At 41.6% G+C, this 12,080-nt stretch overlaps 1 protein-coding gene across 10 annotated transcripts in view; it reads left to right on the forward strand.

The window, feature by feature from the left end:
* tbc1d22a (TBC1 domain family, member 22a) overlaps positions 1 to 12,080 on the forward strand; it is a 395,279-nt gene that overhangs the window by 245,776 nt on the left and 137,423 nt on the right. The gene's annotated exons all lie outside the window — the stretch shown is intronic.

Raw genomic sequence — 12,080 nt, forward strand, 5'->3', positions numbered from 1 at the left:
CATTTTAAGAACTATAATTTTCTTCTTCTCAATGCTATTTATAAATGCCGATTACCCCAATAGTGCTTAATTTGCATAGTTCACTGATTTGCACTCGTCTCTTTAATTCCAAGACTCCTGTAAATCTGTGCACCTTTTGTTGCAAGCTTGTTCAGGTTTCGAGACTGTTGTAATTCACTTTTCTCGAGAAAGGAGGTGTTTTTTGCCAGATAGCTTCTTTCAGAGTGAATTACTGTAATTATGATTGTGTAAGTTGAGTTTTGAGAGATCATACTTTCCGGGGTAGCACATTAAAACACTATATATGGCTGAAGATTTTGCGAATGGAAATCCTCTGAAATCATAGAAGTATAACAAAATATTTTTATTCACCTTGAGATTTGTAATACTCTTGTTAAATCAATTATAAAGCTTGTTATTAGGCTTATTCTGACATTCCGAACATTAAAACACAGCCACGTTCTAACTGGGTTTGACAAGAATTCAATATAGTTTTCTGTTCATTCATACTATTTTTGTGTTATCTCTCATCAAGCTACACGATCAAGAACCAAATACACATCAGCATTAGATGGAAAGTTATTAAAGACTCTATATTGTGAGCATGGATTATATAATTCATGAAAGTACTAGAAACAAGTAATTTCCTAAAATATATCGATACAACTATCTTCCCATCATTAAATATATATGCATATATAGAAATAAAACAAACTCACCATAGAAGATAGGATTTGAGACAAATCCATCAACCTTTATTTTTGTTTTAAAAAGCACAGTGAAGTGGATATGTATGGATCATGATTAGTTTAAAACAGGCTGAAATGAAGTTTAAATTAGAAAATCAAGATTAGCAATGCCGTGTTTCAGTAAAGTTAAGTTTCACCTCTTGTTACAATGATGTGGAGATGCCGGCGTTGGACTGGGGAGGGCACAGTAAGAAGTCTCACAACACCAGGTTAAATTCCAACAGGTTTATTTGGAATCGCGAGCTTTCGGAGCGCTGCTGCTTCATCAGGTAAGTCACCTGATGAAGGAACAGTCTCCGAAAACTCGTGATTCCACATAAACATGTTGGACTTTAACCTGGTGTTGTGAAACTACTTGCTATTGTTACAAGCCTTAGCTTGGTGAATATTTTGCTATTTGACATTCCTGACTCCTCAGATGGAATGTCTTTTGCAGAATTGTCACCGGCCATAATTTGTTAACAACATCCAATCTGCTAATTACAAAGAAAGACAATTGAACCTGTACTTATATTCCCATTTTGATTCGGTAAGTTATCAGAATGCAGTCAGAACAGAAAACAGTTTTGGCATTTTATTGTGCATTCTAGTGCAAGCATCTGTCAAGTGTGAATAGTTTAATGCACGATTGGTAAATTACATTTGGTGGCAGAAATCAGATGTGATTTTCAGGAAACCCACATGACTGGAAATATAATGCAGAAACTATTTGTATGTTTTTAATAACATTTTAAGTTGGCGCATTTTAATTCAGATTTGCAAAGTGCCAGAAGCTCATTAACAGTAAGTTTTTAGCAATGTTTTGTTTGGAGTAAATGTTACAATTTGACAGTTTAACAGCCTTCCATGATTCAATCTATATGTTTACAACGATGTTCGGTAATTTGGTGTTTGTAAACTGCTGCTGTGACATTTTGGTGCAAGCATTTTAAGGCTGAAAATGACAATTGCAACAGCTTACTTCTGAATCATTATGCACATACCCATCTTCGCTGAGATGGAAAATTCAGATTATAGTCAGCCAGAAATATTGCGAGCCAAATCACTTTTAACCGAGCAGGAGCATCTGTTTGTAATTTTGTCCGTCGAAGGTAATTCATCTTGTCAGCATTTTTCTTCACTGGAAATGGAATTGTGAGGCTCATTCCCCATATCAGAGGATTTATTGTCATGTTGTAATCCCTTTGAAGAAGCTCGCCAGATCAGTTCATTGAATAGAGGAACAGTAAATAATTCTCACCCAAAACCTGAAAAGCACCCCCGATGGATGCTTTGTTTTTTTTTCAAATGAGAATTAGATATGAGTAATACAAACTTCTCAAATGACACAGCTTTATCAGACATGCAAGTCATGTTTTACACTGAAGAATAGACAATACAACTGAAACTGGAACACACAATGCTTACACTTTTTAAGTTATAGCGTCATAGAGTCATAGCGTTGTGGTGAACCATAGTTGGTTACCACTATGAGTACTGAACCATAGATGGTCAGCACTATGGGTACTTGTAGATATGTTACTGTTGTCACTGTTGGGGTCAGGGTTGGGGTGAATGTGGTGAACCATAGTTGGTTACCACTATGAGTACTGAACCATAGATGGTCAGCACTATGGGTACTTATAGATATGTTACTGTTGTCACTGTTGGGGTCAAGGTTGGGGTGTTCTACCTGTTGATATTGTTCTGTGGTACACTCCAGTTGGCTCCGCCTACCTGGAGGAGTATAAAGGTCACTGCACTGCCTGGTGACCCTTTAGTCTGGGATTGTATTGTATATAGTGTGCTCCATTCTTGTTAGTAATAAAAGCCTTTATTTTCCGGGTACGATCTAGCCTCCCAAGTGATTTCATCACGCATCAAGCGTCATAGAGGTTTACAGCATGGAAACAGGCCCTTCGGCCCAACTTGTCCATGCCGCCCTTTTTTTTAAAAAACCCCTAAACTAATCCCAATTGCCCGCATTTGGCCCATATCCCTCTATACCCATCGTACCCATGTAACTATCTAAATGCTTTTTAAAAGATAAAATTGTACGCGCCTCTACTACTACGTCTGGCAGCTTGTTCCAGACACTCACCACCCTCTGTGTGAAAAAATTGCCCCTCTGGACACTTTTGTATCTCTCCCCTCTCACCTTAAACCAATGCCCTCTAGTTTTAGACTCCCCTACCTTTGGGAAAAGATATTGACTAACTACCTTGTCTATGCCCCTCATTATTTTATAGACCTCTATAAGGTCACCCCTCAGCCTCCTTTGCTCCAAAGAGAAAAGTCCCAGTCTATTCAGCCTCTCCTTATAACTCAATCCATCAAGTCCCGGTAGCATCCTAGTAAATCTTTTCTGCACTCTTTCTCGTTTAATAATATCCTTTCTATAATAGGGTGACCAGAATTGCACACAGTACTCCAAGTGTGGCCTTACCAATGTCTTGTACAACTTCAACAAGACGTCCCAACTCCTATATTCAATGTTCTGGCCGATGGAACCAAGCATGCCGAATGCCTTCTTCACCACTCTGTCCATCTGTGACTCCACTTTCAAGGAGCTATGAACATGTACCCTAGATCTCTTTGTTCTGTAACTCTCCCCAACGCCCTACCATTAACTGAGTACGTCCTGCCCTGGTTCAATCTACCAAAATGCATCACCTCGCATTTGTCTAAATTAAACTCCATCTGCCATTCGTCAGCCCACTGGCCCAATTGATCAAGACCCTGTTGCAATTGGAGATAACTTTCTTCACTGTCCACTATGCCACAAATCTTGGTGTCATCTGCAAACTTACTAACCATGCCCCCTATGTTCTCATCCAAATCATTAATATAAATGACAAATAACAGTGGGCCCTGCACTGACCCCTGAGGCACACCGCTGGTCACAGGCTTCCAGTTTGAAAAACAACTCTCTACAACCACCCTCTGACTTCTGTCAAGAAGCCAATTTTATATCCATTTAGATACCTCACCCTGGATCTCGTGAGATTTAACTTTATGCAACAACCTACCATGCAGTACCTTGTCAAAGGCCTTGCTAAAGTCCATGTAGACAACATCAGCTGCACTGCCCTCATCTACCTTCTTGGTTACGCCTTCAAAAAACTCAGTTAAATTTGTGAGACATGACTTTCCACTCACAAAGCCATGCTGACTGTCCCTAATCAGTCCTTGCGCCTCTAAATGCCTGGAGATCCTGTCTCTCAAAAATACCTTCCAACAATTTACCCACCGCAGATGTGAGGCTCACTGGCCTGTAGTTCCCAGGCTTTTCCCTGCAGCTCTTTTTAAACAAAAGCACAACATTTGCCACTCTCCAATCTTCAGGCACCTTACCCGTGACTATTGATGATTCAAATATCTCGGCTAAGGTCGGCATTGTGAATTAACCACGTTTAACGGAATGTTTTTTTAGAATTGGGTAGTAAATACAAAATGCACGCCCACATCACCCAAATTCCGGTAATTTTACATAATAGACAGGATATTGAATTCGATGATCAGCCATGACCAAAATGAGTGGTGGCGGAGCAAGCACGAAGGGCCGAATGGCCTACTACTCCTTATTTCAATGTTTCTGTTGTGGATTGCTTCCCTCTGATTGCAAGTTTGTCTACAAAATTTTAAATTTCATCCAGGGAGAAGTTCCATCCGTTCAGATCACGGTAGCACTGCTACCTCACAGCACCAGGGACCCGGGTTGAATTCTGGACTTGGGTGACTGTCTGTGTAAAGTTTGCACATTCTCCCCGTGCCTGCGTGGGTTTCCTCCAGGTGCTCCGGTTTCTTCCCACAGTCCAAAGATGTGCAGGTTAGATGGATTGGCCGTGCTAAATTGTCGCTTGGGGGATTACCAGGGTAAGTAGCTGGAATTAAGGGGAAAGGGCCCGGGTGGGATTCTTGTCGGTGCAGGCTCGATAGGCTGAATGGCCTCCTTCTGCATGTAGTGATTCTATGATTAGCCATGGTTAATATGCGGGATTACAGGGATAGGGCGAGTGAGAGGGCCTGGGTAACATGCTCTGTCAGAGAGTTGGTGCAGACCCGATGGGCCGAATGACCTCTTCTGCACTGTGGAGATTCTATGATTGTATGATTTGCTTTGTGACCCTGTGGGGTCTGGTTCTACTTGCCAACTGGATCCGATTGGTTTTTCGCTCACTCTCGCTCTTCCTTCCAGCACCAGCAACAGCAATGGCAACAACTGTTGCACGAGCAGTGACAATTGTGCCAAGATTTTCTTAACAACAGTAACAGCGAGGGCAATAAGATTCATGTTTACAGTGAGTTGCAACAGCAATGCAGTGCATTCCGTGTCAGTTGTCAGTGTGAGTGGCAGTTACCAATGTATCAGATGTAGTTGCTGACAAGCTGGTTGGACACATTTATATTGCTGCAAGGAGTTGGCTTTGGATGATCCTTTGAACATTGCAGCAGGAGCGCAATGTGACTTTCTTGCCTTCTGAAGCGATGATTTGGTCTCAGCCTTAGACTCCAAAAATAGCACCAGTCGTCCATGCCTTTTTGTTAGCCCTGTAGGTTATAAGCAGAGTAACAATATCTCAGAAAATTGAGGAGGTAGCACCCCAATACCAGAAGCATGTTTCTTTTTCCTTCCCAGTCAAGGAAGTGCATGCTGAAAGAAGTTTATTTTTTTCTTTGCAATATCTATCAACCCTCCAGGTAATGCAGGGACCACAATTGTAAATATTTATTGGGATTTGGAAATCAGAGTAGAATTGCAAAATTTGTGGATTGCACTAATGGGGAACGTAGTTCATGCAGTCTGTGACAAAATACAAAAGAACTTTAGTAAGCACGCAGAATGGGTGTGTAGGGGTTAAAATCATTGAATGTAGTTGAGTTCCCCTGCGAATTGAGTACAGCAGAGTTCCCCTGGGAAGCTGCTGTGAAGTTGTTTCTGTGAAGTTCCCACAGTTACAAATGGGCTGCACAAACAAGACAAATAAAAAGTTTTTTATTTATAAAATATATAAAAATATAAAATTTATAAAATAAAAAGTGGGTTTAAAAAAAGACAAATAGAGCACTGAGGTTAATTTCTAAAGGGATAACATTGAAAAACAGAAGCTATAGAGATGCAGAAGTTGTACAGAAACTTGATTCTTGCATACCTTGCCATATTATAAGCAGAACATCGAGACAGTGGAGAAGATATATACAATGATCAAGTGGAATGATCCGGGAACTGAGAGGTTGTACCCATCAGGAAAGGTTGGATGGACCATAGGGCTCATTTTCCTGAAGATAAGAAGACTGAGGGTGACCTGATGAAAGTTTTCAAGATTATAAAAGGGTTTGATAGGGTGGATGTGGAGAAGGTATTTTCACTTGCGGCTGAACTGGGGGCTATAAGTATGACAGTAGTTGATAGCGTAGACGAATTTAAGGGGAAGTCAGTGAAGCAAATATGGGAGAAAGAGGAAGAAGTGTTCATGGGATTAGATGAAGAAGAATGGGAGCAGGCTTAAGTTGATGGTTTTATTGGGCTGAATGGCCTGTTTCTGCTTTGGATACCTGATTATACATTTTCAGCCCTCGGTGTCCTCAAATGTAATTCTCTTAAATCAAAACCTGACACCCCTCCCCAGATGCTTAACTGTATTCCTGGCTCAGTGAAAGCCTAATGTTCCCTTGGCAATGCTGATCTGTTTCTCTATCTCTTGTCTGACTCATCCCCCAAATTTGCATCTTGGCTGGCTAGCTGGACTACTTTTATGCCAACCCAGTGTATGTTGTTAGCAACCCCTACCCCCCAAAACAAAGCTGCTTTACTAATAGCTTGTCATTGTTCAGTTGACTCTTACCCAATGTTTGCCCTTTTGCAGTCTGTCCTGCTTAACCTCTGCTCTTCACGCCGTCCTTCATTCTGCCCTTTCTGGAGTTGGTCACAAGACCTGACTCTCGGTAGACTCCCTCACCATTCCAATTTTTGCTTTGCTTTTTGACACTGTTGTGGAGTATCTAAAGACACTTGACAGAGTCAGCTGTAGGTGAATCAAGCAGTAATTTATTCAATATAAGTATGTATTCAGTGGATAGCACCCTCAGATTGCTCTAAGAAGCTAGTCAAAGTTGTACAGTTTCTTCCATATGTTTGTACCATCCTTGCAATACTTCATCACTGACTCGCATTGTTCTGATCCCACATATCTAGTTTTGTACATCCGCAGTTACAGATTAAGACACAAAATGTTGCAGAATGATCTGATCTTGAACACAAACAATGGCAGTAGTTTATTCAAAAACACAAACTTGCCTTGTCCAACCTGACAATTTACTACATTGTCCAGTCATCCGCTTATTTCAGCCTGATCCGGAGGTCACTTTCCTTCCTACACCTACTCTAGGATTCTTTTTCAGCAATCACTTTTAAATCGTGTACCAGCAATTTGGTCAAGCCTGAGCATCCCAGGGTACATCACTTCAGGCTTGTGGACAGACAATATTATTTTCTTTCTTCCCAACTCGCGAGAATGCTGTTTTTAGAAAAAAGGATCCCCTTTGTATTGCGTATTTGGGTACAGGGTAGTACACAAGAACAGCTTCTTCCCTGCTGCCACCAGACTTTTGAATGGACCTTCCTTGCATTAAGTTGATCTTACTCTACACCCTAGCTACCCTAGATTCTGCACCCTCTACTTTCCTTTTCTATGAACGGTATTCTTTGTCTGTATACCACGCAAGAAACAATACTTTTCACTGTATACTAATACATGCGACAATAATAAATCAAATCAAATACTTGAGTCAATTATCACCCCTCATGATCCTGATATTCCTACCTCATTCAGGGTTTTTAGATTCTTCTTCCTGCGAGTGGGTGGTAACACAGTATTTGGCTGTCGGGTATGCTTGTGTTAGTCCTCTCGGTACATAAAGAGCCGTTTCCACTTTGGGCACCAGGGTCTGCAATGTGTTACCTGTAATCCAGATGGCATGTCCCTGTTGTGGAACGGGGCAACATTGTGCTGGACATTTCCTACCAACCACGTGTCATAGGTGCTGCATACCTAGTCCCTGTTTGCGCTTGTGGAGCACTGATAGACGGGTGCTAAGATCTGATTGGTAGCGTGGGCATGGCTTTCTGGAATCTGCAAGGATCCTAATAGGTCCTCATTTGTCTTTTGGCTGAGGTAAAAGAGACATACTTTAGTGTCGTTGGGGTATCCCCCAGGTTTTTGTTTGTGCACAGTGGGGACCATGGCCACTTTCCATTTGTTTCTGTCTCAGGTGGAGCTGAGGGAGCCACGGCATCATGTTCTGGTGACGAGTCCCAGTCCCAGTCATTGTCTGCCATATTTGGCAGCTTCTTTCTCCAGTCAGTGCTGTGATTTTTGTTTGGGGATATGCCTCATCCTGATGCCTGCATCACATCTGTTTTGTCTCTTTTCAAGCTGATTTTTTAAAAGCATTTATTCAGTAGCTACTGATAACTCTGATTATGCCTTTTTCTTCTTTGTCCTTAATCTGAGCATCCCAGCACGCTTTCTGTTTAACCGGAGGGTCTTCTGGATCCATCCCTACTTTCTGATTTTCTCGACGAGTTTCTTCTGATTTTTATCTGTTACGAATTGGATATTGACTCTTCTGGTCCACACTCATTCTCACCTCGTCGAGACATGGTTATACAGTATCTTGATATGGCCTGCACGCCAGTGGTTCTGACCTGCCTGTTTCTTGCCATTGCCAAGGGATGGTTCTGACCTATTTACTGGTTGCTCGTGGCTATCTGCGCAGCTCCTGCTTCTTCTTCAGCCAACACCAAGGTTTTGATCTCTGCAGACTATCACACAATCACTGGATTTACACTCTAACATGCACTCTAAAATAAAGGTATTCACTTGCCTGGTGTGTTCAACCAACCGGTTCCTCAGTTACTGGTGGAGACCCTGCTCACGGCACCAATTGTTGTGGAGCATCTGAGAGTCAGCTGTAGGTGAATCGAGCAGCAATTTATTCAATACAAGAATGTGTGCAGGAGATAGCACCCTCCAATTGCCCTCAGAGGCCACTCAAAGTTACACAGCCCCTTCCATATAGTTACGTCTTTGCGAGACTTCATCATTGATTCTCGCGTTGTTCGTCCGCATTACCAATGAAGCCACAGAAAAACACGGAATGACTTGACCCTGAACACAAATGATACCAGCAGTTTATTCAAAAATGCAAACTTGCTTCATCTAGCCTGACAATTTGCTACATTGTCCAGTTTTCTGCTTATTTTTGCCTGATCTTGATGTAACATCCCTTACTACATCCACTCTAATGATTCTTTTTACAGTAAACACTTGTAAATCTTATACCAAAATTTGGCCAAGACTGAATATCCCAGGGTACACCACTTCACAATTGTGACTATCTTCCAACCACCATTCGTCACCAGATATTGATTTTCTTTTAGTAATTGTTCCCTCTCCTCTCCTGTAATCAGACTCTACCTTCACTCTGGTCCCATTGGACCCCACCTGCCAACTAACATTCCTTCAGCACTCCACAGAAGCAAAGTTGCAGAAGATCGGATAGCGTGAAGGCGAGTATTTGAAGTAGCCTAAGTTTGTGCAATCGTAACAAGCATGATGCAGTTAACAGTGGAATATCTTGCTCTCTTACTCAAGACATCACCTTGAGCAGTGATAATTGCAGGGATATATTTCAGGCATGACAGTTTCAGTTCTATTCCCAAAATGACATTATGCCTACAGAGTTAAAGCATCTTTTTACCTGAGTGAAAACCACTGAAGCAGTAGTTAGAAGCACTAGACCAAACAGCCAAGTCTGATGGTGAAACCATCACCTGTAAAAACACATTTTTAGCTGAGTTGTGAATGATTACTCCAAGTATTCTGTGGAAAATACATTATGGCAAATTCTCCCATCACCATAAACATTTTAATTGGTTCTTTTAGCCTTTGTTAGTCATATAAGATGTTATGGTGGGTTTAGACCAGAGTTTTACTGCCTTTCCAGCCAGTGGGATATTGCAGTCCAGAGGAAGTAATCCCCCGCTGCAGGTCCCCAGTGGCACAGCTGGCGAGCAATGCAAATAGCCATTAACTTCGGTGGGACTGGAAGATCCTGCCAGTGGTCAATGATGAGCCACCTCCGCTGCTGGAAAACCCACTGCAGGGGGCTGGAATACTCTGGCCCTCGTGAATTAATTTCCTTCTGAATGGAAAGCAAAGTGGTATTCATTCATACGGTTCAATTAAGAAACACTTGAGTTGGAAGAAGTGATATATTGAACAACACGCAAAGACTTTTCCAAGCTTGAGTAGGCGGAAGCTGACTTTATTTTGTTCATTTTATTTATTTATTTGTGTCCCAAGTAGGCTTACATTAACACTGCAACAAAGTTCCTGTGAAAATCCCCTGGTCGCCACACTCCAGCGCTTGTTCGGGTACACTCTACCCCTTTAGGTAAAGCATAGTGCTGCACAAAATAAAATATTCTTAGGTTGAACTGATAGACAAATGCTCCATGGCTGTAGAATCTTTATATCTGATGTCATAGAGTCATAAAGTTTTATAGCACGGATATATTTCCTGTTTATCTACAGCTTTGATTTGCATAACATTGGTTGCATTCGCACAAGAAAAGTGTTTTTTTAGTATAGTTCAGATAATTGAAGTTGTCCATTGAAGTGGATTTTGTGTGGCCTCAATTGCTTTGTACTTCACTACAACTCTACATCAGCTCGTGGGAGATATTGTTACAGGAAACAAAGATTCTGCATTTCCCATTGTACTTGGAAGCAACTGTAGACCAATGGGGGATTTAACAAAATAAACCATGTAGCATTCCGAAACCTGCTTCACCAGTGTGTAAATTTGATATATAAGCACAGGTACAAACAGAATAATAGAATGGTTACAGGACAGAAGGAAGCCATAACGACCCACTGTGTCTGTGCTGACACTGTAAAGGAGCAATTGATCCAAAGCCAATTCTCAGCTTTTCCCATTAGCCCAGAAAAAATTTCCTTTTCAAATTATGATCCAATTGCCTTTGGAAAGCTTCAATTGAGTTTGCCAGTGTCATACTCTCAGGCAGTGCATTCCAGATCCTAACCACTGACAATGTGATAATTTTTTTTCCTCATGTTTCCATTACTTCTTTTGCCAAGTACCTTAAATCTATCCTCTGGTTCTCAATCCAGAGGGAACAGTTTTCCCCCAGCTACTCTGTCCAGGCCCCTCATGATTTTGAATACCTCTATCAAATCTCTCAGCTGTCTCTTCAAGGAAAGAGCCTCAAATTCTCTAACCTTCTGAGGTAGCTGAAGTTAGTTGCCTATGCTTTTGTAAGTACATAATGTAATTCTTCAGTAAGTAATTTTTAAGTTTTATAACCAAAATAAGTCGATGAGTAATTATTTTCCCTCATGGTTTATAGTGTAATGACAACAGCCAATGTATTTGAACCATATAGACTAAAAAATCCTTTGTTTGGTCCTCATTCTGTGTTGAATGAATTATCTGTAGCTATCTGACTAACTGCCACAAGTTGGGGAGGGAAAAAGTCATCACTAAATGCTGATGCTGATTGACCAGATGTCATTGCACAGGTACACTCATCTCGCACTGTGTCCACCAGTGCACGTGCTTTTTCCCAGTGCAGAAGTCCTTGGTGTGTACCTGTCACCACGTGCCAGTACTAGTTAGTGCTTGTCCGTTGTGACAGCGTTACATACCTGCAGTTGCCAGCTGCGCTCTGGTAGTCCTGCACTGATCACTCTGTCTCTCACTACCTGAATTTCGGGAATAAGCAACACAATTTAAAGATCGCATTGACATCTGGGAAAACTTGCCAGGGAAGATGTTCATGTTTGAAGTACATGGGGATATTATTGTGGAACTGCGCTATTTGATTTGGTGGAATAACATTTCCAGTCACTCAAAGCTAATGCAGAATTGTACCCTGCTTTTAGCACAAGGCTTAATTTGAGAGTTCCCAAACTGTGGGTCATGAATCTCCAGTGGAGTTGTGGGACCAGCATTTGAGGCCTTGAGCTCCGAGGCAACAATGACAGCCTCACTTGGAGACTGAGATTTGTCAGTCCTGGGATTAGACGGCCACTTTTAATTCGATCAATTATTTTTGGCTGTGGGCTTGGCGTAATCCAGTGATCGCTGAGGCCCGACCACTGACACCAACAGAGCCTGCACTCCATCCCTCTTCTTATCTTTGTTCAATCTGTGCCATCATTGATACAGGTAGTTGCCTAGAACAACCTTGGCTTTGGTGCCACAGGCAATATAACTACATGTGCAGGAAGTCTTGATCACTACCCAGTGACTCTTGGTGGAAGC

The sequence above is a fragment of the Mustelus asterias genome, chromosome 19 (genome assembly GCF_964213995.1).
Source record: "Mustelus asterias chromosome 19, sMusAst1.hap1.1, whole genome shotgun sequence".
Classification (NCBI taxonomy): Eukaryota; Metazoa; Chordata; class Chondrichthyes; order Carcharhiniformes; family Triakidae; genus Mustelus; species Mustelus asterias.